Source organism: Aquarana catesbeiana, linkage group LG07, assembly GCF_042186555.1.
Source record: "Aquarana catesbeiana isolate 2022-GZ linkage group LG07, ASM4218655v1, whole genome shotgun sequence".
NCBI lineage: Eukaryota > Metazoa > Chordata > Amphibia > Anura > Ranidae > Aquarana > Aquarana catesbeiana.
Genome location: NC_133330.1, coordinates 190,097,262 through 190,124,622, shown reverse-complemented (window position 1 = coordinate 190,124,622; position 27,361 = coordinate 190,097,262). Strand labels below are relative to the sequence as shown.

Sequence of the window (27,361 nt, the reverse complement as noted above, 5' to 3'; positions counted from 1 at the left end):
AAAGCAAGCTTGTCGGACCACTCTGCCATAAAGCCCCGACTGGTGGAGGGCTGCAGTGATGGTTGACTTTCTACAACTTTCTCCCATCTCCCGACTGCATCTCTGGAGCTCAGTCACAGTGATCTTTGGGTTTTTCTTTACCTCTCTCACCAAGGCTCTTCTCCCCCAATAGCTCAGTTTGGCTGGACGGCCAGCTCTAGGAAGGGTTCTGGCCTTCCATTTAAGGATTATGGAAGCCACTGTGCTCTTAGGAACCTTAAGTGCAGCAGAAATTTTTTTGTAACTTTGGCCAGATCTGTGCCTTGCCACAATTCTGTCTCTCAGCTCTTCAGGCAGTTCCTTTGACCTCATGATTTTCATTTGCTCTGACATGCACTGTGAGCTGTAAGGTCTTATATAGACAGGTGTGTGGCTTTCCTAATCAAGTCCAATCAGTATAATCAAAAACAGCTGGACTCGAAAGTGTTGAACCATCCCAAGGATGATCAGAAGAAATGGACAGCACCTGAGTTAAATATAAGTGTCATGGCAAAGGGTCTAAATACTTAGGACCATGTGATATTTCAGTTTTTCTTTTTTAATAAATATGCAAAAATGTTGACAATTCTGTGTTTTTCTGTCAATATGGGGTGCTGTGTGTACATTAATGAGGAAAAAAAATGAACTTAAATGATTTTAGCAAATGGCTGCAATATAACAGAGTGAAAAATGTAAGGGTCTAAATAATTTCCGTCCCCACTGTAGGTTAAACACAGAATCTCACCCGATCAACCCGTCAAAACACACGGAGTGTCACTTCCGGTGATGCGTAAAGGTCACTTCAGGTTGCCATACAGCCACGTTCCGACGCGTTTCATCAGTGCGACTTCGTCCTGGGATTTTCCTTCCACTTTACAATTAGATGCCACTTTGTGTTGGTCCATCACATAAAATCCCAATAAAATACATTTACATTTTTGGTTGTAATATGACAAAATGTGGAAAATTTCAAAGGGTATGAATACTTTTTCAAGGCATTGTGTAGATCAGCTCCTCCATATCAGCTGTTTGTCAAATGCAATGAAACCATTCAGATAGTCTGGGTAGATCCCCACTTAGGGGGTATACAGCATCTAGCTGCATTTACAAGATGCATGGCTAAGGACCTATGATATATGGATATACGGATTTTGGGAGTGAAGAATGGTGCAGCAAGTATTGTGCAAGGGTGAAATTGAGCGTATGAGTGGTTATTTTAGTTATGGTATTGTGGATTTATTTCCAAAAAGCTTGCAGTTTCGGGAATGACCAAATATGTAGCAGGTTCAGATCCACATCTCCAGCATAGTGGGGAAATTGAAGGATAACATTTATGGAGTTCTATTTATTTATTTATTTCAGGTACTTATATAGCGCCGTCAATTTACGCAGCGCTTTTACATATAAATTGTACATTCACATCAGTCCCTACCCTCAAGGAGCTTACAATCTAAGGTCCCTAACTCACATTCATACATACTAGGGACAATTTAGACAGGATCTAATTAACCTACCAGCATGTCTTTGGAGTGTGGGAGGAAACCGGAGTACCCGGAGGAAACCCACGCAGGCACAGGGAGAACATGCAAACTCCAAGCAGGTAGTGTCGTGGTTGGGATTTGAACCAGTGACCCTTCTTACTGCTAGGCGAGAGTGCTACCACTACACCACTGTGCCGCCCTATGGGCATTCCATACCAACCTGATAGTAGTTTGTAACCTGTTTCTTGCGTGATTACATTTACTGAGCCCTTGTGCAGATGGGTTAGACGTCTCTCCCATTCCTCACATTCCTCATTGGTTAAGTCAAGCTGCTGCTCTCATTTCTGAAACATTCTACGGGTCTTCAGCGTGTTGGAAAATAGGAGTGCATATATCATAGATATCACTTGACGTTGTGCTGAGGATCTAGAACAGATTGCATCAAAGGGAGTATGTGGATGAGACCAGCTAGGGGCGGTGTTTGGGTATTTGAAAAATGTTGTACTTGTACATACTGTAGGTCTAAAAGGGGAATGTGTGGTCGAGTATTGTGGCCTGTAGCACCTCATAGGCCAAAAGAGTACCTTTTGTGGAAGAAATGTTTTGCACATATTTTTTGCTGTGGCCAGTTGTTCATCAGGAAGCGGTATGGCAATCCAGGTGGAAAGTCAGGACTGTATTGAAGAGGGGTAAGCGGACCAGGAGAGGATGATAAATCATAGCTTTTACAAGCCGTGTAGAGATGGGCCTACAATTGGATGGTCTTTATATTCAGTAGGTATATGTTGAGCGAGAGCCATGGGATTAGGTGTAGGGGAACCTTGGAGCCTGCACTCTCTAATTTTACCCAGGCTATAGTTTTCTCATGAAGGTTCCAATCCACAAGTCTTGTTAAGTGGTATGCCAGATACAGTAGTATCTGTAAAGGTCAGGTAAGCCTATACCCCCTTTTAGTTTGGGCAGTGCGAAAAGAGTAAAACGAAGTCTGGGGCTTTTTCATCCTCAATATTAAAAGGGTGCAGGCTCTGCGAAGTGCTGTAAAAACATAGGGCAGTATGTTCATTATGATTATAGTTGCCCTCCCAAACCATGAGAAAAGCCCTTTATGCCAGTTTTGGAGATCTCATTGGATATCTCAAAGGATAGGTGTATATATATATATATATATATATATATATATATATATATATATATATATATATATATATATATATATATATATATAATTTTTTTTTTTTTTTTACCATAGATTTTTATTGAAAATTTGCAGTTTATACATGAAATACAAATCGTTGTATATACCATATAACATGAATATGGTGGATGTTGAATGTTAGACTTACTTCTACAAAGATACACTTCTATCTGAGCTACCAATATCCACATAGCTTATGACCTCAACAGGAGGTAGAGCCTGTCACCCCAACTGGGTACATACTGTGAGCATGTTCCTTTAAGGGATTTGTAAGAGGTAGCCCTCCTGGGACCTTACTGAGTGTCCCTGGTGAAGAGATATATAGGACTTTTCTATCTCTGTATAAAAACTATCCATATAACATCAGACAATGATACATTCTGAACTCAATAATAGGAGAACACATAACTGTGGTCTTGGTGTAGTCACCTAGAAGTGGTTTTAGTCGAAGTTCTTCTGATATGACTACGCCTAGTATTCGGTTTTACCACCATATGGTTGGGTGTTTGGTATAAGTATCATGAGTAATGAGACATATATCAATAGTCACAAGTGAGGAGGCATAGCGGGAGAATCTCCAGATCTCCCAATGTTTATGGAAGGCCGGAGCTCTTCTTTCTTTATACGCAAGCATTTTCTCCATTGTGTAGTGGGCCTCTACTCTGGAAATTACTTCCTCAATTTTTGGAGGTGTTTGTGAGTGCCATTCTCTAGCTAAGGATATGCGTGCAGCAAATAGAATGTGTATGACAATCTTTCTCGCCATAGGGGGAAATTTTTCTATGCCGAGGCTGAGGAGGGCAAGTGCAGGGTTTGGTGTGGATGTGGTATTTGTTACGTCTTGAATGATAGACGTTACGTCTTTCCAAAAGGATTTGATTACTTTACAGCTCCACAATATGTGTAGGTGGTTACCCGTGTTATTACACTTCCGCCAGCATAGTGGTGGAATACTCAGGTTCATTTTGTGAATACGCAGGGGTGTGAGGTACCACCTATGCAGTATTTTCTGCGCATTTTCCCAGTGGTCTACACATGCTGAGGATTTGCCGTTGTGTTTTACAGCTAAATGCCATTGATGCAATGGGAATTCTCTTTTTAGTTCCTGTTCCCATTTCATCATATTGGGTAACTTAGATTGTATGTATAGAGGGGTGGCAAATTTATAAAATAAGGATATCCCCTTGTGCTTTCCTGGTTGCTTGTTGATTAGATAGTTCCAATGGATTTGGGATATTTTTAGTGGCCTGGGTATATTAGATTTGTTGTAGTGTTTTATTTGAAATAGTTGGTAGCTATCCAGTGCTTCATGTCCCTCTAGGTCAGGTGTAAAGAAATGATCCCCTTTCTTTTTCCAAGCTTGGGTTAAAAAGTTTGGGATTAGATATTCATACGCTGCAAATGGAGTTTTTATATCTTGCATTGGAGTATCTGTAAATGGTTGTTCTAACATTGAGGACCATGCCGCTATAGAGGCTTGTATTGTAGGGTACGGTGGTGATTTGGGTCTATGGTGTACACATGCAGCTTAGCCAGCGCTGGGAGATCATGGCCTGGGGTAATTTCTTGTTCTATTTCTGACCATCTATCGTCAGTTTGACACGAGAACCAGTAACAAGTTTTTTCTAGAATTGCTGCTTGATAGTAAACATATGCATTGGGGAGGCCTACTCCACCAAGATATTTTGGTTTGTACAATTGTGTCAGTGCAATTCTAGGTTTTTTTCCTGCCCAAATAAATTTCTTTAGTTTGTTCATTAATTGTAAAAAGAATGATTGGGGGATAGGTATGGGTAGATTTCTAAAGTGGTATAATAGTTTGGGCAATATCTGCATTTGGTATGCAGCTATCCTCCCCATCCACGATAAATGCAGTTTACCGATGTGGTTCATCTCCTCTTCAATGTTAGCAAGTAATGGAGGGAAGTTGCAGGGGTATAATTTAGCTGAAGAGGTGAGCTGCACACCAAGATAAGCAATGGAGGGAGGGTTCCAGTTACAGGGGAATAGATTTTTGATCCTATTTTGTTCCTCTATGGGCACATTAAGTGTCAAGGAAAATCATTTATTTGTGTTAACTTTGTAAAAGGAAACTTGACCAAATTTGTGTAGCAGCTTTGTAAGTTCTAGCATGGAGGCTTCGGGGTTAGATATTGTTAGTATTATATCGTCTGCAAAAAGTCCTATCTTGTGGCTTTTATGACCTATCTTGATACCTTGAATGGTTTCAGTGGACCTGATACATTGTGCAAATGGTTCTATGATATGTGAGAATATGATTGGGGAGAGGGGACAGCCTTGACGCGTACCATTTGATAGCTGGAAAAAATCAGATAGGAGATCAGATGTGTAGACTTGAGCTGTGGGATTGGAATATAAAGGCATGATGGCTGAGTGAATCTGGCCGGATATTCCAAATTTGTGTAATGTCCTTGATAGGTAGCCCCAATGTACCCTATCAAATGCCTTTTCGGCATCTAAGGCTAGAAAGATACTGGGTACTTGGTTGACTTCTGAAAAATGCAGGAGGTCTATCATCCTTCTGGTCCCATGTGGTGCTTGCCTGCCCTTTACAAACCAAACTTGATCCAATCCTTTGAGGGAGGGGGTAATTTCCATTAGTCTATTGGCTAATATCTTGGCAAATATCTTTAGATCAGAGTTTAGTAATGCGATTGGCCTATAATTTTGAGGGTGGGAAGCGTCCTTACCGAGTTTGGGTAGGGCAACTATGATCGCTTGGAGCATTTCTTTTGGGAAGGAACCTGATGTGGCTGCTGTATTAAAAACATCTATCAGTTTTGGTGCCAGAAGGGTGATGAAAGCTTTATAATACTCAGCGGAGAAACCTTCCGCTCCTGGGGATTTGTGTATGGGAAGAGATTTGATAACTGTCTCCACCTCTTCACTGGTGAAAGGGGAGTTTAAAGCTTGTAGCATTGCTGTGTCTACTGCGGGTAATTGGATTCCTTGGAGGAATTCATCAATCTCTATGTCCGTGGGTTGATGGGTGGTTGGGTCTTTGTTGAGGTTGTAAAGGGATTCGTAGTAATCCCCAAAGGCATTGGCTATACCCTTAGGGTTGTGGAGTGTAGTATTGGAGCTTTAATGTTGAACGTGTGTAATATTGGCTTTGGCTTGCTTTTTTTTTTTTTAATTTGGGAGGCTAGGAGTTTGCTTGCCCTATTGTTTTGGGAATAGAACGATAGTTTCATTCTTTTGAAATAGAGATCCATAGTCTGCCCTAAGTTCCTGTCGTAATCCCTAACGACAGCAATGAAGGCGTTTCAAAACAGTGGGAGAAGTGGTGTTTAGGTTCTTATGTTGGGCCTCTAGTTCTGCAATGAACTTGTGAAGCTGTGCTAAGCGCTGCAACCTTTTTTTTCCTTTCTCTAGAGGCAACCTGGATAAGTATTCCCCTTGCAAAAGCATTATGCGCGCACCAAATCGTTGATGGAGAGCATTCTCCATTGGCATTAAAGCTGAAATATTCTTTGAGTTTCTCCTCTATCTCATCCCTGATGTGGGGGTGTGACAGAAGAAAAGTGTTGTTGTGCCACAGCGGTTTGTGGGAAATTTTGCTAGTATCCACAACCTCAACGGTCACAGGCGCGTGGTCTGACCAGGTGATGTTCTGAACATCAGCTTTACTCACTTTCTGCAGAATGTAAATATCCGTGAGAAAAAAATGATTCTAGAGTAACTATTATGCACCATAGAGTAATATGTGTAGTCCCTCTCAGTGACCCTGAGGCAACGCCAGGGATCAAAGAGTCTTTCTTCATGACACCAAGATCCAAAAGAGGGCTTTTTCCTGAGAGCCACTGAGGAGGAATCAAGTTCAATATTCCTAACTATATTGAAATCTCCACATATTATTAAATTTACCCTTTTGCATGGATTTGGCAAGTGAAACAACCTTACGAATAAATTTAATCGGTTTGACATTTGGAGCATATAAGTTTACCAGTGTGTAGGTAACCCGGTCTATTTCGGCGACCAGTATAATAAAGCATCCGTGGGGGTCAATATGATCCTGCAATAAATAAAAGGTTACAGTGTCCTTAATAGCTACCAATACCCCGTTTTTTCTTGGAAATGTCATTGGCAGTGAACACTTTGGGGAATTTGTTATGCGTGCACTTTGGGGGTTTGCCACTGGCGAAATGTGTCTCTTGTGCACATAGAATGTCACATTTCATGTCCAGAGCTGACTTCCACATGGCTCTGCATTTGTAGGGGCTGTTTAAGCCTCTCACGTTGTGTGACACAATTTTAAGACTTATTCCAGATAGTTAAAGCGAATTGCTGCCATCTAGTGGTAGGAAATAAAAGCGAATGTGCTCTTGAGTTGTTGTTGAGTATGTGTAATTCTCGAGGTAAAGTTTCTGTGATAACCGTCAGAAAGAAAAAAGAACAAAAATAGAAAACCGAACTGAGCTGTGCAGCAACTTTGAAAAGTCATGCAACATGTAGTGCATAAACCAGGTTACAGGAGTCATCCTGTAAGTAAAGAAGGGGGAAAAATAAGTCTCAAATTAGCCGAACAACGGTCGATTCTTGACCCTACACAAGAGTTTGTGGGCAATTTGGAAGGCACCAGGGGATAGTGATCCTGAGAGAAGTACCTTACAGGTATAAGTGCCATCAGCGGGGACTGGCATCTAGCCGATAGTTGCCTACCTGCCCCTCTTGTTCTGGCGATTATTATTGCGTCTATCCTGTGGGGGTTCAGGGTCTGCAGCTTCTCCATTCAATGGCAGAAGTTGCCATTTCCTGAGGAGCTCCAAACCTTTTTCAAGTGTAGTAATTGAATGCTATTCATTATTCATTTCCAGCAGCAATTTGGCAGAGAATCCCCACTTGTACAGAATCTTGTGGTTTCGTAGGATTTTTGTAATGGGGATTAGATTGTGTCTCGCCATCAGTGTAGCTTGTGATAAATCAGCATACAATGCGATTCCAGCCAATGGGTCAGGGAGTGCGGGATGCTGTCTGGCAAATCGCATCAGCTGGTCCTTTACGTGGTAAAAGTGGATCCTAGCTATGACATTCCTGGGGATGTGGTCAGACAGGAATGATGGCTTTGACAATCTGTGGGCTCTGTCTATTATTACGTCAGCAGGTCCCAGTGATGGGAGGGCCGTGGTCATGAGCTTTTAGAGGTATGCTGTGAGTTCTGCTGGTTTAATCGATAAAGGGACCCCTCTGAATTTGATGTTGTTCCTGCGAGCCCTATCCTCGATGTCCGCCATCTTGAGGCGCATGGCCTTGATCTCATCCTCAACATCAAAGTGGGCATCTACCAGCTCATTATATGCCAGAGTGAATTCCTCCATTTTTTTTTCCACATAACTTACTCTGCTGCTGAACGCTGACAGTTCAGTTTTTGTGGTGTGCATAAATGCTGACATGTCCTGTTGGAGTGGCCCCCTCAGAGTGCGTAGCATTTCTTTCATAGTGGTGTCCATGATAGGCTGCCCTGATGTGGGGAATGCATCTAGTTGTTGGGCATAAGAAGAGGATTCCTCCATCTCTTCCCCCTCTGTCCCTGCCTCATATCCTGCTGCTCCCCCTCCACCCCAATCCTCCTTTTTTGCTTTACAGGGTTGTTGAAGGGTGGGGATGGTGGTGGATGGCTTGTGGGGCATGACTCACCCATGGATGGCGACAGATTGCAGCAGGGGATGCAGAGTTTCTGTTCACAAAGCGGGCGCCATCTTGGAAATCTCGGGCCAGCCACGGGAGGGAAGAAATCGGTCAATTTTTTTGGTCCTTCTCTCTCCTTGCGCTTATTCATTGTTGCCGCTGTGTTCCCCTCAGTCACCCCTCTTTGTGGATGCAGTTTGTGCCCGTGTAGGTCAGCTGTGAGCCGCGTTATTCAGGCCGTTGTGGCAGAGCTTTCTCCTTACACCTCCATCCGCTCTGGCTGCCGGCTCTGCCCTCCGATAGGTAAATAATTTAGTTGGTATAGATCTGTCAGATGGTTTGGGAGCTGGAACCCCAAATATGTGATTGGGCTGCGTTTTCTAAAGAAAGGGGAATTGGGATTTGCCGTTGACCACTACAGTTGTTGGTAGAGACACATTTAATGCAAAGGACTTGGTTAATCTGTAGGTTGGATAGTGTGCTGTAGTGGGCAAATAGAAAATATATACAGTACCTGTGCTCAAATCTGAATAGCTTGTGCATTTATTTGAACTATCAGGTGCTAAAGGGGTGTGACCACATATTAACACTACAAATTCTGGATGGACCCTCCGCACACTGCTACACCCTTTCCAGCAAACTATGCAATGAAAAACTGTGTTATTTAGTTCACATATATTACAATACATTTTTAAGCCAGCCAACTGCGTGAAAGTGGATTACTCTTCTGGCCAGTCCTATACTGCCTTGCCACTGCAAATGCTAAGGTTAACACCATGCCAACATGGGGCATAAAGACCCAAGGTGGGGGAGAGCGACTAGATTAGGATCTGGTCTGGTCTGACCTGTGTTTCAACAGAGAAAAGATATACCTGTCCTCAAATCCCAATAGCTTGTTCATGTATTACATGTAAGAGGGATTACACGTAAGAGGGATTACTTTGATGCAGTTGACTGGCTTAAACATGTATTGCAATATATGTGAACTAGATATCCCTGTTTTTCATTTATTTTAGTTTGCTGGGAAGGGTGTAGCAGTGTGCAGAGGGTCCATCCAGAATTTGTAGTGTTATGTGGTCACACCCCTTTAGCACCTGATAGTTCAAATACATGTACAAACCATTGGGATTTGAGCACAGGTATATCTTTTCTCTGTTGAAACGCAGGTCAGTGACCAAATCTGAACCTAGTCGCTCTCCCCCACCTTGGGTCTTTATGCCCCTTTGTTGGCATGGTGTTCACCTTAGCATTTGCAGTGGCAAGGGAGTGTAGGAACTGGCCAGAAGAGGGATTACTTTGACAAAGTTGGCTGGCTTAAATATGTATTGCAATATATGTGGACTAAATATCCCTGTTTTTCATTGCATAGTTTTCTGGGAAGGGTTAGCAGTGTGCAGAGGGTCTATCCAGAATTTGTAGTGGGCAAAGAAATTTAGTAAGTTTGGGATGGTGAGTTGTGGGTCTAAAAGGAAAAGTAAGATGTTTGTGAACACTGCTTTTTATATGTATGTTTAGTAGACATGTGCATGACGAAAAAAATTTAGTTATTTAGTTTCGTTAAATTTGATTGATTCGTTGAATTCGTATTCGGAATTTATTTTATGTCTTTTTTTTCGAAACATTCGAATCAATACATTTTTAATCAGCCGAATTGAAAACCTTAGATTTTTTTTTTTTATTTCCGATTCAAATGTGGCAAAGTTAACAAAAGAAAAATCTTCATCAAATGATTACAATGACTCTTTAAAGCACCTTTGGCGTAACTAAAACAGCATTATTTTGAAATGGTACTCTAATAACGCACACAGTCTTCACAAATGATTTCACAAATATGTTTACAGTTCGAATTCGATGTAAAATTCAATTTAAATTTGAATTTCGGAAATTCGGACAAATTTTGTTTCGTTATTCGGAGTATTCAGTAAATCCGAATCTCCAAATAATGAAAAATTTGTCCGAATATTTATTCAGAAGGAAACTAACCACACTGTGTCTAATGTTCAAAGACGTTTATACTTTTGTTAGGATTGGCTTGGATATGTCTTAATAGGGGTTCTAATGTGAGGACAAACAGGAGTGGGGATAGTGGGCATCCCTGTCTAGTGCCATTCGGTACAGAGAAGGCATCTAATAGGTAGCCGTTGACTAACTCTTGCGATTGGGGCAGAATAGAGAGCTAGAATGAGGTTGAGCATCTGGTTCTGGATGCCAATCTTTTCCAGTACTGCTTTCATGTAGTCCCAGGCCACTCTATTGAATGCCTTCTCCTTGTCTAAGGATAGATAGAACCCCTCCTACTTTGTAGATGTCAGCAAGTGATGTAGATTTAAAGCTTTCAAGGTGTTATCCCTGGCCTCTCTATCTGGGATGAAACCGACCTGATCCCTAGAAATAAAGGAAGGTAGGAGCAGTAATAAGCGATTGCCAATAATTTTTGCAAAAAGCTTAAGGTCCACGTTAAGAAGATGGGCCTATAACTGGCTACCTGGGTGGCGTCTTTCTCTTTAGGGAATGACTGAGACTTGTGCTTTTAGAAGACCATGGAGTTAAAGGTGGTTTAAAAATAGGGCAGTGAGGATGTCCGCAAAGGTCTTGTAGTATGCTACGGAGTTTAGACCATTCGCAAGTCTGGCCGTGTGTTATGGTCTGATTCCAAAAACCATTAATGCATCTAGTCGAGCTTGTCTGTCTTTTCGTCGATGTGCATCCAGGGTAATGAGTTCCCATCTGATCACACATTCGTGAACTTCCAAGATTGAGATTGGGGACATGATCGGTGTCATGGTTTTGTGATCCGGCGTCAGGTTTTACCTCCTGTTCGAGCTGCTCGGGTTCCTGCCAATCCATCCTGACCCTAGGTTTTATTAAGCCTGTGCACCTGTGGCTTAGTGTTCGAGCAACGTGTCTCCGCACTGAAGCTGGGCCCTCCTGTTCCTCTGGTATTTGCTACTGCTGACTATTCCCTTATTGTGTGCGTTTTATCCTGTCTTTGTTCTCAGTGTTTCCCTGTGGCTGGGCAGTTATATTCCCTTTGCTTTCTGTCCATGGATCCCTTAATTTCCTGTTGCTGTGTGTGTCTCCCTCCCCTCTGTGTGTACTCTGTGTCCATCTAGCTTGCCATTTGGCTGCACTGTGCCCACACGTGTGCTAGAGAGCTGCAACCTGGGGGCTGCCATGCTGTGCAACATCCACACCTCCAGTGGCTCTGGTGAAGACCGGGTGGCTCCTTAGATCCTGCGACTCCTCTATTTGCGTGCGGTCACACTGTTCCCGCATCTGTGAGGACCTGGTTAGTTGTCACATTGGAAGCTAGATCTTGAGCTACAGTCCCAGATTATCTTACCCCCTTGATTGTGATAGTTTGAACAAACCTTGACTGACGAATCCCCATCACCAGCAGCTTTCAACAAGCAACTTTCCTAAAGCTCAGTGCTCAAGATCTAGTCAGGTTCAAATCATTTGTCACCTTTAGACTCCAACGACTTGTTTGTATCAACTCCAAACTCTGCTTCTGGCACTTGCAGACTTTCCTCGGGTGGCCCCCTCACGCCGCAAACCTTTCCGGTGGCATCGTCCACGTTTCAACTTCTAGCCCCGCTGCGATTCTCTGGAGATCCTAAGGCCTGCCGTGGGTTTGTTAACCAAAGTAACGTTCATTTTGAATTACAGCCGCAGAATTTCCTTTCTGGTCGGGCTCAGGTCGCATACGTGATTTCTCTGCTTTCTGGAGAGGCTTTGGTGTGGGCCTCTCCGCTGTGGGGAAAAGGTTGATCCAGTCCTCAATTATATCATGGCATTTCTTGCTCTTTTTAAAAAGACTTTTGATGAACCAGACTGTGGGTCCTCCGCCACAGACTCACTTCTTCACCTCCATCAATGCAACCTCACTGTTGGACAGTACGCTATTCAGTTCTGCACCCTAGCAGCTGAACTGTCATGGAACACTAAATCACTTACGACGGCCGTCTGGCAAGATTTGGCGGAATGTATCAAAGATTAGTTGGCAGGTCGTGAGATTACTGACATCCTGGAAATTTTTATTTGGCCATCCAGATCGACACCTGTTTCCAGGAGCACTCCCTGGAGAGGACTCGGCAGTGCCAATTCTGGGCTCCTCATCTGGCTGCAACATTTCAACACCTTTTAGTGCCTGCCAATGACTCCATCCCCTTCTCTCAGGAAGAGCCTATGCAACTAGGCAATTCATGCCTATCCATTGAGGAAAGAAACAGTTGTTGAAAGCAGGGACTGTGCATCTACTGCGGGGTAAGGGGAAATTTCTTGAAACAATGGCCACAGCGGCCAGGAAACTTCCCAGGCTAGTATACCTAGAGTGGGGTATACTAGACCATAATTTTTGCTCACCATGTCCACGTACAACTATTATTGTTCAGTTGCACTTCCCCACTTCCATCATCTTAATAGAAACATCCATTGGCTCTGGTGCAGCGGACAATTTCAACTCTGTTTCCCTTAGTAAAGGAAATTGCTTGACCAACAGAACCCTTTTCTGAGATCCTTCAAGTTTCAGCCATTGATGGAACCATTTCTGGCCTCGGGTCCCATTCCTCCCTTTACCTAACAAAAATCCTCCTCTCCCGCCAAAGCGGGGTTCTCCATCGTCAAGAAAAAAAGAAGGTCGCCTTTTGTTCTTGTAGTCATTACCAGGGATTAAATGTCATTACGTTTAAAAACCGTTACCCGTTGCCACTTATCACTAAGTTGTTTGATCGACTTTGTGGGGCATGATTTTTCACGAAACTTGATCTAGGAGGAGCCTATAATCTCATTCACATCAAGGATAGAGAGGAGTGGAAGACTGCTTTTAACACCAGGGATGGCCACTATGAATATCTAGTGAGGCCTTTTGGCTTCTGCAAAGCCCTGGCGTTTTTTCAGCACTATGTCAACGAGATCTTCCGTGACCATCCCTTAATCTGTGTAGTAGTGGATGGCATTCTTATTTTTTCCGTAGATCTCCCTACACACAGACTTCATGTGCGTACAGTCCTCCAATGTCTCTGAGTATATGCTTTAAGTGGAAGCCCAGTCAAAAATGAAAATGTTTCTATTATATGTAAAATATCTCATCTTTGACATTATTCATTTTCCGTATAGCCGATTGCCAAGCTTAGAAAGTCTAATCAAAGCTAGACAATCAGCTTCTTCCTGTTCTTCATGAAGACAACCTTATTTCCCTTTATCTGAATTCTGCATGCTGCCTCTCACTTCCTGAATGCCTACTGTTCTAACCACCCGTGTCTTGCCCAGCCCCACCCCCATCTCTCCTATCCTTAGGCTCCTTTCACACATACGAACCGTTCAGGTCTGCCTGTCATTTTTTTCAGGCAGACCTGAATGGACACCCCATTCACCTCTATGGAGCGACGGATGTCAGCGGTGACATGTATGCTGACATCTGATCTGCTCCAATCCGTTAAATCCAAATGGATGGAAACCCTTTTTTCATCCGTCTGGCGGATCGGACTGGCAGATCTATTTTCATCCTATCTCCCATAGAGGACAGAGGGGCTCTGACAGGTCCATCTCTGCACAGTGAGCAGAGACAGACCTGTCATCTGCCGGCTCAGCGGGGATTAACGGATCCACACCGCCCGAGCAAGCGGAGTCTGTCAAAAACAGACATTATTTGTGAAAGAGCCCTAAGTCAGACAGCGAAGGATAACTTTCTGTCTTCACAGCCTCATTTTGGTTACTAGCTGCCTGAGAGAGACAAAACAGGCAAGTCTGGTAAGTATGTTTTGCTCACTGCACGTGGCTAAAGCAGCACATGGCCCACACAGAGACACACACACTTCTTACAAACTGTTATATGGCTTCAACTTTAACCACTTAAGAACCAGATGGATTTGCCCCCTTAATGACCACGCCATTTTTTGCGATACAGCACTGCGTCACTTTAACTGACAATTGAGCGGTCGTCCGATGTCGTACCCAAACAAAACTGACTTTTTTTTTTTTCGTTTGGGGCTAAACGTCTGTTTGCCTTTTTCTCAAAGAAGTTCTCCCCTCTCTTTGTTCTCAATGTTTCCCACTGGCTGCGCAGTTATAACCCCCTTGGTTTCTCTGACAGACTGCCTGGCACCCAGCCTGTGTGCCTCCGCCAAGGTACAGCTTCCTCTACTCTGGAACCAGGTATTATAGCTGAACATTGCACCCGAAAACTAGATGATACTAGCTTAGGTGAAAACTGGAACTGGCTTTATGGTAAGTTCAAACAGAATATATACCACACAAAATTAGGTAAGAGCTTGATCACATAATCCTAAACAATGCAAACTAAACCATAACAGTATATTGCAGTGTGCGTCTCCGGCAGTAGTCTCTTTGTGTACCCCATGTCCTTCCAGCATGCTATTTGGCTGCACTGTGCTTGCATGGGTGTGCTAGAGAGCCGAAACCTGGGGGCTGCCACACAGCTCAACATTTATACCTCCAGTGGCTCTGGTGAAGACCGGGTGGCTCCTTAGATCCTGCAACTCTGGCATACCCGATTGAATTACATCACAATGCTCCCGCATATGTGAGGACCCGTTACCGGGTACACCTGCTTAGTTCTTGCATTGGCTGCTAGATCTTGAGCTACAGTCCCAGGTGATCTTAGCCCCTGATCGTGACTGTCGGCTGATTGTTTTCCTGGAAATACGAGCACAGGAAGAAGGGAAGTTTTGATGTTTGGGCTTTGTGAGTAGAGAGGCATCAAGATGCTAACATTTAGTGCAAGGTGTGTATTCTGGGAAGGCTAAGGTTAGGGTGATCGGGTTGTGATCAGCCAAAAGCATGGGCTCAATGGTAGACTTGAAGAACAAGTCTGGTTGAGACAGAAAGAAGTAGTCCATCATTGAATGGCAGTTATGTGGTGCTGAATAATAGGTGTAGTCACGGGTATCAAAGTTAAGGGTACGCCAAGTATTGTAGACTAAGATCATGTAGAAGAAGGTTGATACATTGCAGAGCTCGATAGGGAAGTGATAAAGAGCCGGTAGACTTGTCTAAGATGGGTTGCAGCAGGATGTTGAAATCGCATCCCCCCCCCCCCAGTACTAGTATGCCAGATTGGAAGGCCAACAGTTAGGTTACCATGGAGTTAAGAAAGGCTACTTGTTTCGTATTTGGGCAGTATATGTTCACCATAGTAATCGGTCTGTCAAAGATTACCTTTTTAAGAAGAGAAACCTACCATTCCCATCTGCCAAGAAGTCGGTAATTGTTCGAGGGATGTGCTTGGAGACGAGGATGGAGACCCCTTTGGTTTTAGCCAGGTCATTGGTGGCATGCTGTGCTATGGAGTAGTAGTGATTAGTCAGTTAGGGATATTATTCGTGCGGGAATGTGTTTCTTGAATTAACACTATACAGTATCAGCCCGTTGTTTACACATCAGCAATAGGAGCTGTAATCTTTTCTCTGGAACATTGAGCCCTTGTGCATTCAGCAATACCAATTTAGGGGTGAAGAAGGGAAAAAGAATAGAAAAAAAAAGGCGGGAGAGGGGGCCGAATTTGCAGGATGTTCGCCCTGATGAACACCCTGCAATGCACTGAGCACTGCTCAGTGCATCTGCACCCTGATTGGTAAGCTGGTTGTAAAGGAATGGGGCTTGGAAGCCGGCCGCCGTGTCCTTAACATCTGATGAGTCATCAGCTGTCAATGGGTTTCCCTGCTGACAGCTAAAGAAACAGCGTGGAGTCCCCCCAAAATCCATACCAGACCCTTATCTGGGCATGCAGCCTGGCAGGTCTGGAAAGGGGGGGCGAGCGAGTGCCCCCTCCTGAACCATACCAGGCCACATGCCCTCAACATGTGTGGGTGGGTGCTTTGGGGCGGGGGGGAAAAGGGTCTCCTCCCGACAACCCTAGGTTGTGGTTGTCAGGGTCTGCAGGCGGGGGGCTTATCGGACTCTGGAAGCCCCCTTTAACAAGGGGGTCCCCAAATTCCCCCCCTCCATATGAATGGATATCGGGTACATCGTCAAAGACAGTTTTGACAAGTCCTTTATTGAAAAAAAAAAATAGTGCCCCTCAATGTACATTCATCGTCAATCACGTTGCCAACTGAACCCGAAGAAGAAAAAAACAAAACAAAAAATGCTCCGCCTCCTGGGAGGCCTTCTGCCATCTGCCTCCTCTCTACTTTGACAGTTCTTATATAGGCAAGGGGTGGGGCCACCCAGCTACATCACCCAGTGGCACCACCCCCTTCTACCATCATGTGACGTCAGAAGGGGCGGTGCCACTAGGTGAAGCAGCCGGGTAGACTCGCCCCTTGCCTATATAAGAAATGTCAAAGCAGAGGAGGCAGATGGCAGGAGACCTCCAGGAGAAGAACGTGTTTTTTTGTTTTTTTTTTCTCTTTGGAAATGTCCCGTTTTTATGTAGTATGTTCTGTATATGCTACATAGGGATAGGCGAACGGTTCGGCCCGAGCATAAGTTCGGGCCGAACTTTGGGTTTTTGGACGTTTGGCTAACAACGAACATTATGTGATATTCATGGCAAATTCGAAAGCTGTGGAACCCCGTAAAAGTCTATGAGACATTAACATGAAAAAACAAAAGTGCTCATTTTAACCACTTGCCGACCGCCTCACGCCTATTTACGTGAGCAGAATGGCACGGGCAGGCAAAATCACGTACCTGGTACGTGATTGCCTTCCCGCGGGCGGGGGGTCCAATCGGCGGTCGGTGGCGGTCGGCTTTTGGCTGGGAGCGTTGAGAGGCGAGGGGGAGGCCATCCGATCGTGCCCCCCCCCTCGCGATCGCTCCCAGCCAATGAGAAACATCCCCTGCCTGTGTATAGTACACACAGGCAGAGGATGTGATGTCATCTCTCCTCGGCTCGGCAGTTTCCGTTCCGGCGCCGAGGAGAGAAGACTTCACAGTGAGTGAACACACACACACACAGTAGAACATGCCAGGCACACATAACACCCCCGATACCCCCCCCCGATCGCCCCCGATCACCCCCAATCACCCCTCCCCCCCTGTCACACTGACACCAAGCAGTGTTTTTTTTTTTTTTTTTGATTACTGCATGGTGTCAGTTTGTGACAGTTAGTGTGGTGGGGCAGTTAGGTTTAGCCCCCTTTAGGTCTAGGGTACCCCCCTAATAAAGTTTTAACCCCTTGATCACCCCCCGTCACCAGTGTCGCTAAGCAATCATTTCTCTGATCGCTGTATTAGTGTCCCTGGTGACGCTAGTTAGGGAGGTAAATATTTAGGTTCGCCGTCAGCGTTTTATAGCGACAGGGACCCCCATATACTATCTAATAAATGTTTTAACCCCTTGATTGCCCCCTAGTTAACCCTTTCACCACTGATCACCGTATAACCGTTACGGGTGACGCTGGTTAGTTCGTTTATTTTTTATAGTGTCAGGGCACCCGCCGTTTATTACCGAATAAAGGTTTAGCCCCCTGATCGCCCGGCGGTGATATGCATCGCCCCAGGCAGCGTCAGATTAGCGCCAGTACCGCTAACACCCACGCACGCAGCATACGCCTCCCTTAGTGGTATAGTATCTGAATGCATCAATATCTGATCCGATCAGATCTATACTAGCGTCCCCAGCAGTTTAGGGTTCCCAAAAATGCAGTGTTAGCGGGATCAGCCCAGATACCTGCTAGCACCTGCGTTTTGCCCCTCCACCCGGCCCAGCCCACCCAAGTGCAGTATCGATCGATCACTGTCACTTACAAAACACTAAACGCATAACTGCAGCGTTCGCAGAGTCAGGCCTGATCCCTGCGATCGCTAACAGTTTTCTTTGTAGCATTTTCGTGAACTGGCAAGCACCAGCCCCAGGCAGCGTCAGATTAGCGCCAGTACCGCTAACGCCCACGCAGGCACCGTACACCTCCCTTAGTGGTATAGTATCTGAACGGATCAATATCTGATCCGATCAGATCTATACTGGCGTCCCCAGCAGTTTAGGGTTCCCAAAAACGCAGTGTTAGCGGGATCAGCCCAGATACCTGCTAGCACCTGCATTTTGCCCCTCCGCCTGGCCCAGCCCAGTCCACCCAAGTGCAGTATCAATCGATCACTGTCACTTACAAAACACTAAACGCATAACTGCAGCGTTCGCAGAGTCAGGCCTTATCCCTGCGATCGCTAACAGTTTTTTTGGTAGCGTTTTGGTGAACTGGCAAGCATCAGCGGCCTAGTACACCCCGGTCATAGTCAAACCAGCACTGCAGTAACACTTGGTGACGTGGTGAGTCCCATAAGTGCAGTTCAAGCTGGTGAGGTGGCAAGCACAAGTAGTGTCCCGCTGCCACCAAAAAGACAAACACAGGCCCGTCGTGCCCATAATGCCCTTCCTGCTGCATTCGCCAATCCTAATTGGGAACCCACCGCTTCTGCAGCGCCCGTACTTCCCCCATTCACATCCCCAACCAAATGCAGTCGGCTGCATGAGAGGCATTTTCTTTATGTCCTCCCGAGTACCCCTACCCAGCGAACCCCCCCAAAAAAGATGTTGTGTCTGCAGCAAGCGTGGATATAGGCGTGACACCCGCTATTATTGTCCCTCCTGTCCTGACAATCCTGGTCTTTGCATTGGTGAATGTTTTGAACGCTACCATTCACTAGTTAAGTATTAGCATAGGGTACAGCATTCCACAGACTAGGCACACTTTCACAGGGTCTCCCAAGATGCCATCGCATTTTGAGAGACCCGAACCTGGAACCGGTTACAGTTATAAAAGTTACAGTTACAAAAAAAAAGTGTAAAAAAAAAAAAAAAAAACACACAAACAAAAATATAAAATAAAAAAAAATAGTTGTCGTTTTATTGTTCTCTCTCTCTCTATTCTCTCTATTGTTCTGCTCTTTTTTACTGTATTCTATTCTGCAATGTTTTATTGTTATTATGTTTTATCATGTTTGCTTTTCAGGTATGCAATTTTTTTATACTTTACCGTTTACTGTGCTTTATTGTTAACCATTTTTTTGTCTTCAGGTACGCCATTCACGACTTTGAGTGGTTATATCAGAATGATGCCTGCAGGTTTAGGTATCATCTTGGTATCATTCTTTTCAGCCAGCAGTCGGCTTTCATGTAAAAGCAATCCTAGCGGCTAATTAGCCTCTAGACTGCTTTTACAAGCAGTGGGAGGGAATGCCCCCCCCCCACCGTCTTCCGTGTTTTTCTCTGGCTCTCCTGTCTCAACAGGGAACCTGAGAATGCAGCCGGTGATTCAGCCAGCTGACCATAGAGCTGATCAGAGACCAGAGTGGCTCCAAACATCTCTATGGCCTAAGAAACCGGAAGCTACGAGCATTTTATGACTTAGATTTCGCCGGATGTAAACAGCGCCATTGGGAAATTGGGAAAGCATTTTATCACACTGATCTTGGTGTGGTCAGATGCTTTGAGGGCAGAGGAGAAATCTAGGGTCTAATAGACCCCAATTTTTTCAAAAAAGAGTACCTGTCACTACCTATTGCTATCATAGGGGATATTTACATTCCTTGAGATAACAATAAAAATGATTAAAAAAAAAAAAAAAATGAAAGGAACAGTTTAAAAATAAGATAAAAGCAAAAAAAAAAAAAAGCAAAAAAAAAAAAAAAAAAAAATCACCTCTGTCCCCCCTTGCTCTCGCGCTAAGGCGAACGCAAGCGTCAGTCTGGCGTAAAATGTAAACAGCAATTGCACCATGCATGTGAGGTATCACCCCAAAGGTCAGATCGAGGGCAGTAATTTTAGCAGTAGACCTCCTCTGTAAATCTAAAGTCGTAACCTGTAAAGGCTTTTAGAGACTTTTAAAAATGTATTTAGTTTGTCGCCACTGCACGTTTGTGCGCAATTTTATAGCATTTCATGTTTGGTATCCATTTACTCGGCCTAAGATCATCTTTTTTATTTCATCAAACATTTGGGCAATATGGTGTGTTTTAGTGCATTAAAATTTAAAAAAGTGTGTTTTTTCCCCAAAAAATGCATTTGAAAAATCGCTGCGAAAATACTGTTTGAAAAAAAAAAATGAAACACCCACCATTTTAATCTGTAGGGCATTTGCTTTAAAAAAATATATAATGTGTGGGGGTTCAAAGTAATTTTCTTGCAAAAAAAAATAATTTTTTCATGTAATCAAAAAGTGTCAGAAAGGGCTTTGTCTTCAAGTGGTTAGAAGAGTGGGTGATGTATGACATAAGCTTCTAAATGTTGTGCATAAAATGCCAGGACAGTTCAAACCCCCCCCCAAATGACCCCATTTTGGAAAGTAGACACCCCAAGCTATTTGCTGAGAGGCATGTCGAGTCCATGGAATATTTTATATTGTGACACACGTTGCAGGAAAGAGACAATTTTTTTTTTTTTGCACAAAGTTGTCACTAAATGATATATTGCTCAAACATGCCATGGGAATATGTGAAATTACACCCCAAAATACATTCTGTTGCTTCTCCTGAGTATGGGGATACCACATGTGTGGGACTTTTTGGGAGCCTAGCCGCGCACGGGACCCCGAAATCCAAGCACCGCCTTCAGGCTTTCTAAGGGCGTAAATTTTTTATTTCACTCTTCACTGCCTATCACAGTTTCGGAGGCCATGGAATGCCCAGGTGGCAAAAAACCCCCCCAAATGACCCCATTTTGGAAAGTAGACACCCCAAGCTATTTGCTGAGCGGTATAGTGATTATTTTGCAGACCCCACTTTTTGTCACAAAGTTTTGAAAATTGAAAAAAGAAAAAAAAAAATTTTTCTTGTCTGTCTTCATTTTCAAAAACAAATGAGAGCTGCAAAATACTCACCATGCCTCTCAGCAAATAGCTTGGGGTGTCTACTTTCCAAAATGGGGTCATTTGGGGGGGGGGGGTTGTGCCACCTGGGCATTCCATGGCCTCCGAAACTGTGATAGGCAGTGAAGAGTGAAATAAAAAATTTACACCCTTAGAAATCCTGAAGGCGGTGATTGGTTTTCGGGGCCCTGTATGCGGCTAGGCTCCTAAAAAGTCCCACTCATGTGGTATCCCCATACTCAGGAGAAGCAGCTAAATGTATTTTGGGGTGCAATTCCACATATGCCCATGGCCTGTGTGAGCAATATATCATTTAGTGACAACTTTGTGCAAAAAAAAAATGTGTCACTTTCCCCGCAACTAGTGTCAAAATATAAAATATTCCATGGACTTAACATGCCTCAAAACAAATAGCTTGGGGTGTCTACTTTCCAAAATGGGGTCATTTGGGGGGTTTTATGCCATCTGGGCATTTTATGGCCTTCAAAACTGTGATAGGTAGTGAGGAGTAAAATCAAAAATTTACACCCTTAGAAATCCTGAAGGTGGTGATTGGTTTTCGAGGCCCCGTACACGGCTAGGCTCCCAAAAAGTCCCACACATGTGGTATCCCCATACTCAGGAGAAGCAGCTAAATGTATTTTTGGGTGCAATTCCACATATGCCCATGGCCTGTGTGAGCAATATATCATTTAGTGACAACTTTTTGTAATTTTTTTTTTTTTTGTCATTATTCAATCACTTGGGACAAAAAAAATGAATATTCAATGAGCTCAACATGCCTCTTAGCAATTTCCTTGGGGTGTCTACTTTCCAAAATGGGGTCATTTGTGGGGGTTTTGTACTGCCCTGCCATTTTAGCACCTCAAGAAACGACATAGGCAGTCATAAATTAAAGGCTGTGTAAATTCCAGAAAATGTACCCTAGTTTGTAGGCGCTATAACTTTTGCGCAAACCAATAAATATACACTTATTGACATTTGTTTTTTACCAAAGATATGTGGCCGAATACATTTTAGCCTAAATGTATGACTAAAATTGAGTTTATTGGATTTTTTTTATAACAAAAATTAGAAAATATCTTTTTTTTTCAAAATTTTCGGTCTTTTTCTGTTTATAGCGCAAAAAATATAAACGGCAGAGGTGATCAAATATCATCAAAAGAAAACTCTATTTGTGGGAAGAAAAGGACGCAAATTTCGTTTGGGTACAGCATTGCATGACCGCGCAATTAGCAGTTAAAGCGATGCAGTGCCAAATTGTAAAAAGTGCTCTGGTCAGGAAGGGGGTAAATCCTTCCGGGGCTGAAGTGGTTAAAGACTTGTATGCAAGTTATTGTCAAAGGTTTGGGGACCTGAGTCCTGCCCCAGGAGGCATGTATCAATGCATTTTTTTTTTTTCTTTAAAACAGACTTTTTTGGGAGCAGTGATTTTAATAATGCTTAAAGTAAAACAATAAAAATGAAATATTCCTTTAATTTTTTTTATTTTGGCGCAGGGTTCCCCTTAAAATCTATACCAGACCTGAAGGACCTGGTATGGATTTTGGGGGGACCCCCACGCAATTTTTTAAAAATTTTTGGTTCAGGGTTCCCCTTAATATTCATACCAGACCCAAAGGGCCTGGTAATGGACTGGAGGGGGAACTCATAACTTTTTTTCAATTTTTTTCCTTTAGAAATGTCATTTTGCTGTGGTACTGTTCTAAACACGGGACAACTGCACCACTTTACAGGCATACTATAGACACCCCCCAGGCACGATATTTAAAGAAATATTTCATTTTTATTGTTTCACTTTAAGCATTATTAAAATCACTGCTCCCAAAAAAACGTCCGTTATTAAAACTTTTTTTTGGCATTGATACATGTCCCGTGGGGCTGGACCCGGGTCCCCAAACACTTTTTATGACAATTACTTGCATATAAGCCTTTAAAATGAGCACTTGATTTTTCATGTTTGTGTCCCATAGACTTTAACGGTGTTCATGTGTTTGTCCAAATTTTTTGCCTGTTCGCAAGTTCTGGTGCGAACCGAACCGGGGGGGGGGGGGTGTTTGGCTCATCCTTTAATGCTACAGATGTGCGACTTTACAGGCACATTAAGGGGACCCCCCAGGCACTATATACAAAGGCATTTTTTATTGTTGCACTGTAAGCATCATTAAAATCACTGCTCTTGAAAAAACGATAATTTTTAAAAAAAAAAAATGTTGATACATGTTCCCTAGGGCAGTACCCAGACCCCCATGCCCCTTTTATAGCCAATTAGCCTTTAAAATAGGCACTTTTGATTTTTTCCTGTTCGGCTCCTGTAGACTTCAGTGGGGTTCGCCGTTCGGGTAGAACATTTCCCCTGTTCGGGAGTTCTACTGTGAACCGAACAGGGGGGTATTTGGCCCATCCCTAACCAGGTGTTTGAAGGGTATAGATTCACTGCTTTGTGGTGATGGGGCCTGAGGGTAAATGGTTTGCAATGGCTGAGTGGAGGTGATTAAGTCAGAGGATGGTATTGCCAACATACAATTCTGTCATGCTATATTTCTGGGATGGTGAGCTGGGTTGTCTTGTTCAGAAGGTGATTGGGAACCTGAGGTTATTACAGTATATTTGAGATAGGAGGATTGTTACAAGGCTCTTAGATGGGCTGAGTGGGTGGAAGGGGCCAGGTTTTCTTAATTTAAGGGTCCCTAGAGTAGGGAATTTGTTTTCCCCAAGATGCATGTTGATGATAAATACGTAACATCCTGGTGGATCGTATTGCCAATGAACAGGCTCATATGCTTTTAGTCTCCCGGATGAAAACAAGGGAGGTTGGCACTATGATGTTAAAGGTCCTAAATTCCTGGGCCTCATTCAGCAAAGGGTAGGCCCGGTATTAAAAACAGTATTTATATGGCGTTTAAGGGGTATGTTCACAAAATGGTATTTGTAGGGTAGAGGAGTAATTTTACTATAAGTAGATCTAATCGCTCGTATCGAGGGCGTTTTAGCTAGGTGCCAACATCACTTGTTATCTGTTAAGGGGTACTGAGTATCACCCTGAGACAAGATGAAAGAGCAGGTACACATTTCACATTAAGTTTAGCACAATCAGCACATCAATAGTAAGCAGTAAGAGAGCAATGGGTGTTACCAGCACAGGACCGTTAGACAACAGTGAGACTAATGGTGGAAGTGATGGTCCCTGGGGTGTAGGGGAAGATCTGCAAGGTGTGTGCCCATTAGGTGGGAGTGAACGTCAGACAAGGGGCTGGCATGCCGCAAACTACCAGAAGTCTGGAGGTTATTTTCTGAGGTGTGTTCCATGCTGGTAACCGGGCCCTTGGAGGGTTGTGCGCACCATAGGGCCTATTATACCTGGACTTCAGGCCCTCATGTATGTTGTGGGAAGTTTCCCTGGCCACCTTTTCTCTTACAGTGACATGAGTATCTGCTGTCTAGTTCTAGTGTATGATCAGGTGCCCGTATCTAAATCTAAACACAGCCTGTCACTAATCAGATAAGGAATGCCTGCATACTGCAGTGCTTTAATCTAGGGATCTGTCAGGTAGGCAAGACAATAGCATTATAGCAACAGTAAGGAGACTTAATGGGTTACACAGTGAAAAGTCCTCTTGGTGGGGTGATGACGTCACTCCGTTGATGCTGGCATTTCGTCCACCAATCAGTGAACTTCCTCAGAGGAAAAGTTATTCATTCCACCAGCACATCCAATCTACAGCACTAATAGGAACTATTCCTTATTATCTCCAACCATTTCTTCCATCTGTTTTGATGTGATTTGCTGAGATTTTATTACTGGACTTGAATTATACTGCATCCTTTTACAAGCTGCTCTAGGAATCAACCAACCATTTCTTACTTCAGATCTAAGTTCTTTGAGTCATCTCTAATTTTATGATTATTTGATTGATTCATCTCTCCCTCATACTGGATCAATACCTGGATTGTTGTTACTTTTTTGTATGTGTGTATGTTTTTTGTCATCTAATCTTTTTGGAAGGTATCTGTTTTTCATTCGGATTATTCTGTACCATTTTTTCAATAATAAATTTGATTAGTTTACGCTGCATGGTTAATTTTTGCCTACTTTACAGTTTATACAACTGTGTTTTCTTTTGTACAGTGCTGATTGGCCCTGTGCTGATCACATCCGCCCTCCTGAAAAAAAAAAAAAGATCCCCAGCAATACACACCACAATGAGCATGTGCACCCAAAGCTCTGTACTATAAGCAGATGGATTAGAGACAGTGGAGACAGTGGAGGAAGGGGAGGATCAGAGAAGACAAGATTAAACAGCCTTTTTAGACAATGTGCAAGATTACCCCTTCGGTTCCACAGTGAGTATAACAAGCATGCTTCACTGCAAATACTGTACAGACTGATTTTACTGTTGAGGGTTTAGTAACACTAACTTAGCTTAAACCATCAAAATTGTCAACAAATGAAAAAAGGGGTTAGCAATATAGCAGAAAATTTGTGGCTCGGAATTCCCCTTGTAGAAGGGAGTCCTGTCTTGGTCTCCGGTGGACAGGAGAAGCAGTAGGACTGTAACCCTGGTACGCTCTGTGTGGTTCTGGGGGTGGTGAGCCAGTATGAGAAGATCTATGGAGTCGTTGTCTGAGAGATTGCACATCCATCTGGTCATCATGGCGAAGAGATCTTGCAGCTGGTGCTGAGCAGAAATTCACTGTACCATTCTGGTTCCTGGACCAGAGGAATGTCCAAGCATTTGCAGAAATAGGGAATGTCCTCTCTCAAGAGGGCCGCGTGGCCTGCTACAGAGGCAGAAGGGGAATTTTTATCTGTATTGGATTCCTCGAACCCATAAGACATCCAGCAGGGGGCAGAGACCTTTCAGTGCTGCAAAGTGATTTGGGATAAATTCTGGTAGATCTTGATGTCAGCATTCTCATAAGAGTTGAATCCGATTACGTGCTTTCCAGAGGATATCTTCTTTGAGGCAAAAGCTGGTCAAGCAGCACACAATGTCTCTCAGTGGGTCTGATTCTTGGATGTAGTGCGCGGTGAATCCTCTGCATTTCGATCAATGTATCTGGCGAGCTGTTTTGAAGATTGTTAAGAGATGTCTGACAGCTTGCTACAGTTGATCTCATTCCACCATTTCTGAGAGGCCACTGACTCACAGATTGTTGCGACGCCCATGGTTACCCAGGCCTTCTAGATGTTTATGAAGATCCTGTACTTGCAGGGTATGAGAATCCTGGACCGTAAAGAGCTTACGTTTGTGAGCCTCCTGAAATGTGGTGACCAGCTCAACCTCATGCATCCTGTCTGCTATGGCTTGTATGTCATGGCAGAGGTCCGCTATGGCTGCCGAGAATGTGAGAGAGTGTTCTTTATGTTGGCCACTACACTGCACAGGTCGCTCAGGGTGGGAGAGTACTGGGAGGCAGAGAGCATCTAGCTGGCACAGCTGTATGTTGGCTCTGTGTGCGGGCCGCATGTGTGGAGGCCTGCGTGGAAGATGCTGAGGCCGCCGCCATGTTAGAGGGCTGGGTGCGAAAAATCTTTGGTATCTTGTGGCAAAGCAGTGCCCTGGTCCTGCAGGGAAAGTGAGTGAAATGTGGGGCTGCCGCGGCATCATTTCCCTCTTATGCATGCCTGGCTGGGTCTCTCCTGGAGCAGATGAAAATCCCTCCATTGGCCGGAGCTCCAGATCTAAACAGCCATGTCGGTCCTCAGTCAGGCCATGCCCCCCAGATTCCCTTCATCTATACCAGATCCTTGTCCTAGATGAGGGTCTGATATACATTTGTGCTCATAAGTTTACATACCATTACAGAATTTATGATTTCTTGGCCATTTTTCAGAGAATATGAACGATAACACTCTCTTTCACTCATGGTTAGTGTTTGGCTGAAGCCATTTAATATCAATCAACTGTGTTTACTCTTTAAATCATAATGAAAACAGAAACTACCCAAATGACCCTGATCAAAGGTTTACATACCCCAGTTCTTAATACCGTGTATTGCCCCCTTTAACATCAATGACTGCTTGAAGTATTTTGTGGTATTTGTGGTTGAGGCTCTTTATCTTCTCTGATGGTAAAGCTGCCCATTGCTCTTGGCAAAAAGCCTCCAGTTCCTGTAAATTCTTGGGCTGTCTTGCATGAACTGCACATTTGAGATCTCCCCAGAGTGGCTCAATGATATTGAGGTCAGGAGACTGAGATGGCCACTCCAGAAGCTTCACTTTATTCTGCTGTAGCCAATGACAG

At 43.8% G+C, this 27,361-nt stretch overlaps 1 protein-coding gene across 5 annotated transcripts in view; it reads right to left on the bottom strand.

Annotated features, from left to right (window-relative positions):
* The window catches only part of LOC141103386 (coagulation factor XIII B chain-like), a 1,015,098-nt gene that overhangs the window by 412,905 nt on the left and 574,832 nt on the right, over positions 1 to 27,361 (bottom strand). The gene's annotated exons all lie outside the window — the stretch shown is intronic.